The sequence below is a fragment of the Magnolia sinica genome, chromosome 4 (genome assembly GCF_029962835.1).
Source record: "Magnolia sinica isolate HGM2019 chromosome 4, MsV1, whole genome shotgun sequence".
Classification (NCBI taxonomy): domain Eukaryota; kingdom Viridiplantae; phylum Streptophyta; class Magnoliopsida; order Magnoliales; family Magnoliaceae; genus Magnolia; species Magnolia sinica.
The window spans coordinates 73,729,685-73,735,684 of NC_080576.1; positions in this window are offsets into that span (position 1 = coordinate 73,729,685).

The following is a 6,000-nucleotide window of genomic DNA, read 5'->3' on the forward strand; positions in this document are numbered from 1 at the left end:
TGAGTTCCTTAGGAAAGTCTTCCTCACAGCTCCATTTTTACTCCCTTTTTCCTTCGCCCACATCCGAACTGTTGTTGTCCTCTCCTCCTCCAAGTGCTTGAAGAATGACCTTTCGGAAGAATGACACGCTATATGGGCAGCGACCAAAGCTCAAGGGCTCGACCGCTATAAAAAAGTGATCAAGGATCTACCTTGACGGACAATCTATCAGAAATAACACCTGTGTCTTTTGTGTCTTTCAGTGCTTTTCCCTATTTTCTTTTGTAACAGAGGAATGTAAATCTCTTTGTAAGGCCGATTTAGATGAATGAAGAACATCTTTTGAAAAATTGTCACCCTTTTCTTATTTTATTCGGCAAGCACTCCCCCCCCCCCCCCCCCCCCCCTCTCTTGCATAGACTCCAATAGAGTAGGGACATACTTCTTTAAAATCTCTTTGTAAGGACGATTTGGATTAATGAGGAACATCTTTTGACAACTTGTCTCCTTTAAATTTTTTTTATTTATTTATTTTTATTTGGCTTGTTCTTTAGCCATTTTAGCCTTTTTTTTTTTAGCCTCCCATAGAGTAGAGGCATACTTCTTAAAACAACAGTCATTGAGAGGATTTTTACTTTCATAGCCATCTAAATCTTGCAACAAATAGGCACCTCCCCATAGCACTTTCTTTACAATGAGCGGACCTTCTCAAGTCGGGGACTACTTTTCGAATTCATGAACTTTGGCGCCAATGGAAAGTATAGTCTTCAAGACCAATTCTCCTTCACTAAAAGACTTTCCTTTAACCTTTTTATTATAAGCATTGGCTACCTTGGAGTTGTGAACTTTTAGTAAATCTAGGATTTGCATTCTGTTGTGATCAAGCTCTTTCAGATCAATCATCATAGACTCAGTAAACTCTTGTGGAGTTAACTAATATTGAAAGGCTATCCTGAGAGATGCTATATTTACCTCCATGGGCAACACAACGTCATGGCCATATGTTAAGGCGAAAGGTGTGACTCCTGTACCTGTCCTCTGAAATATGTTTGATAAGCCCACAAAACCTTAGTGTTATACCATGACCGTGGGTTGTCTTTTTCATACACTTCAACATGTTCTTTATCTTGTTGGTTGATTCCACATGTTCATTGGCTTGAGCATAATATGGAGTAGAACACACCAACTTAAACTTATATGCATCGGCGAAAACATGAATTTGGTTGCCCGAGAATGCAACTCCTTTATCGACCGTGATGGTCTCAAGGATACCAAATCGATGTATGATATTTTTTTGATAAAATCGATAACTTTTTCTTGGCTAACTCCCTTCATCAGTCGTGCTTCAATCCACTTGGTGAAGTAATTGGTCGCAACGATAATGAAGCTATGCAGATCCGAGGACAGTGGAAATATATTTCCAATGAGATTGATGGCTCACCCATAGAATGGTCATGGCTTGATGATCGGATGAAGTTTGATCACAGGCACATGTTGTAGCAGTCCATGTTTCTGACAAGCTTGGTAGCCCTTTGCATACTTCATTCAGTCTTTTAGCATAGTCGGCCAAATAATAGTTGTGTCTACGGATGAGCCATCACAACTTTTGTCATGCCTAATGGGCTCCACAAATGCTTTCATGTATTTCGCCCATGATGATCATGGCTTTATCCGTTCCCAAACACTTCAATAACAATCCATCTGCCCCTTTATGATAGAGATCTTTGTCCAAGAGGAGATAATGTAGGGCAATTCTTTGAATAGTCCGATTAGTCCTGTTGCTTGGCCTCATAAGGTAGTGAACAATCGGTTTTCTCTAATCATCTTGCGAATTATTCAGATAGGCGATTTCGATGGTCATTATTCTCTGTTGGGCAGCCGGGATCGATTGCCTCTGGACTGTAAGAAGTCTCTTAGTCAACCCTTCAGGCAACCTAAGTCCCACCACAATCTGCGCTATTTCATTCACGTTGGTGTTCTTCTCACGGGGAATGTACTTCAGGACGACATCGTCAAAATCAGACATTAGCTGCACGACCATCCCGTAATAAGACATTAACGTCCAACTCAGACACTTGTAGAAACCAACTAACTAGTTGATGATCAGTTGTGAATCTCCGATGATTTTCATGTTGTCATGCCCCAAATTTGGAACCCGGGCACTATTACTTCCCAAGTTCCGAACTCAGGTCAGAGCAACTTCTTCGCCACTCGTCAGACTTGGTGAACGGTTAGCAAACTTCTCGAACACTAAACCTAGGTCATGGCGGAGGATTTTTTTTTTTTTTTTCCGCTGAACGGTTAATCTGATTAGGTAGTTACACATCAAATACATGCTATCAACGCATATCCAAGAAATGAACCTCTTCGACATGTCACACATATGACGATGCACTAGCTCAACAATAAGGGGGAAGATATAACAAAGCCTCTATAGCTCTTGCATGCACCATGCTACTAAACATATCCTGAAAAAAGTATAAATCATCTGTATGAGCAAACCACAACTCGTGGGTTTACTGCATACCGGGAGTAAAACACGGCTTATCAAGGCGCTACCGTAAAGACATCCAAAACAACCATAAGTATATTATTAACCAAGCATGTTATCATAGGTGAGCATGTTATTAAAGCTAGACATGTTATCATGAATCATGTCATCAATGTTAGGCATGCCACTCGACGAGCGACCATGAATCATGAGAATAACCAATCATCATGTATAAGATAATCAAATTCCATATTCTACAATAGGGCATACGGTAGAAAATGAATGACAAAGCTGGCATGTGTAGTCGAGATGATAGTACGCAGTATCGCAAGTCGTGGGCTTCATCACAAGGGACTTTTATCCAAACCATTTCGATACTTGATTTGGATAACTATACTCAATGTGGTAAACTCTTGATCTCAGGTTAGTACCATACCTAACTGAAATTGTGACCATTGCGAATGTGCACATAATTATTTATTTGCGTACTACCAGCCCGAGTGAATAGTGGATGAATGAATGCATGGGACAAATGCTAAACATCCCTCATTTCTGAGAGTACATCTCCACAGCACATAATATATCTCCACCAGGAACCACGAACATACCACACGGGTAATCCACCATCCTCACATAAGAGTGGGACAACATCTCTCATCATCTGCTAATACATCTCCACAACATATAATATATCTCTACCAGAAATCACAAACATATTGTACATGGGTAATCTACCATCCTCACATAAAAGTGGGACAATATTTCTAAAAAGCAAAGTATTGGGCGTGTCAACCCTTACCTATCTATCCATTGACTTAACAATGAGGGATCCTGATTTGTTTCGTCCTACCTGGCCTCAACAGTCGGAATACCACCCACCTCGACTTGACACACGACGGTAGGTAGGTTCATCACACCTCTTCCCTTCCTGGTCCCGGCAGTGGAAAGGACTCTTACACCCATCCTACTATGCACACCCCCACTCGACATACGACAGAAGATGACCTAATTGGCCAATCTTAACAGGTTCATTGGAGGATAGGCGTATCCAATATCGGGATCTAAGCTCGGGGTGGCCATTGCGCACCCTTATAAAAACTTCTCAATAATATCAACACTTGGGCCATCACAAGGCCTCAACATAAACCATCTTGCCCAATTAACTATCATGTGGCCACCATACAAAACACTCCATGAAATACATCACCATGGAAGCCCACACAACCAAGTGCATAATTACAAAGGCATATATACACCCCAACTCCTCTGGACTTTCATCTAGGCATAAAAACCAACATGAGGGCCCAAATATATCATACTAACCAACATGAGGGCCTAAATACTACCATATAGACCAACACGAGGGCCCAAACATATTACATCGATGCATCTCATCCAATCATATGGACTAGCACGAGGGCCCAAATCAAAACAATATTCAAAATCCCTCAACTCCTCTGGATCCTGTCCAGGCATATGGAATAACACAATGGCTCCAATTTCATGATGTGTTCATGCATGCGTATAAAATGGATGCTCGCAAATCAACCATGTGTATCAGATTATCATGTCGATGTCAACATAATAATGCAGGATAGATTAAATTGCCAAGGTATGACATAGATACTCGACAGTATACCCTTAAGTCATTGCCCATTGTCCATGGGAATGTTCATCTGGATCCTTAATCTTATCTTGATATGGGCCGGATCACGACATTAATACCCATAAGCAATGAGCCTTAACTCGGGCCCAACTACGATTTAATCTTCAATCTATAATACGGTCTTATGAGACCCGACCATGTGTATAGGCTGCACGATGCATGGCAGTCACATACTGGCTGCATAATACTTGCCATAAACATTTGTATGAGATACACATCACACCATTATTCTTCACCACATATCGCATGTCATCTTACTTGTATCATGAATTATATATTACCATGCCTTTATCATACATTAAATCACATGTCATCACACATCTGCCATACATCTCATGCCCTCATGGGCTTTAATTAACAATAGTGTCATTTGGCCAAATAGTCTAGCGACCTAACAATAATCAAATATTCTTTCCTTGACCATAGAAGTGGGCTCACTTGGCTTCTCATCCAACGATTATTTACAACCAACTTGCATCTTAAGTTTCATGGGCAAGTAGGCTTTCACAAGCCTAAGGCACTAGGCCCAACACAAGAATATCCAATGTGGCGCAAGGTCCATACTTTTAAGTGTGCTCCATAGCACATATAAGGGCCCACACCTCTTGTGAATACTTAACAAATGGCCACTGGGGCTTACATAGCATGTGCATACATAAGGTGCATAGGTTATGGTAGTACACAAGTTTTTGTATGTATCATCGTTATCATAGACTCAACATCAAATTCATCGTCATAACTTGTATCATGCAAGCATGTGTGTGGAGTACATGGCATACATGGATTCACATGCATCATCGATATCATGCCCATCATCCAACACTATCATTATACATGCCCTATGCATTAGGTGTCTATCGTGCATGAAGTTATCCTAACATTCACCAAAATTATTTATTTGTCATCATCCATGTATCAAGTAAAACATGGTTATTTTATCCACATTATCATCACGACAATCAATATGTGCATTATTATCACTTGGATATCAAGCATGATGGTCAACTAGCATGTTTTGTCATCATCCATATATATACATAATATCATCATCATTAGTATGATGATCATTTCCACTTCATGATTAACATAAGAAATATCACAAGTACCATAAATAATTACTTATCCATCATTAATGCATATGCCATAATACATCATCTATTAAATCATTTCTATCATTTCAACCAACAACTTACCATTATCATTATCATGTTACCATGCACACATGTATCATCATCTCAACCATTACTAAGTGCGTCCCACCTAGTGTGACTTCCACATTGACCTAGACTACACGCAAGGCATGGGGTTGTATAGTTGTAGATCTAATTCCACAACTAAGTGGGCCCCACACATTCTATCATCAACTAGAAACAATGCACAATCTCAAACATAAGGATAAAATACTAACATCTTTCATGTCATACATCATATTGGGCCCACTAGCCACATACACAAGCAAGCCAAGAAAAAGCCCAATTATCCAGTTTATGAATTCTAAAATAGGCATCGCTAAGTGTGGTCCACTTGACTAGGGATAGTGTGCAAGACACGCTGCTCAGTAGGCAATGGGCCTGCCCAACGGGCTCAAAGAAGGTTACCATTGTGGGCTTCTCACTCCCTAATGGTTTCTCTTAGTATTAGGCCCATTTGGGCCTTAGGGTTGCCTCATTTAGGTGGGCCCAAGGCCGCATATGACTTAGGAGAAAACAAATGGGTTGTCCAATACACATTTCACAAGTTAGATAACACCCATTTCCAAAATATGTCAGGTGGGCCTCATTTAGATGAATGGTAAGGCCTGTACAAGACAACCCACACTAGATGGCCCACATAAGGTTTGTCCTCATCAGTATATGAGAGTTCA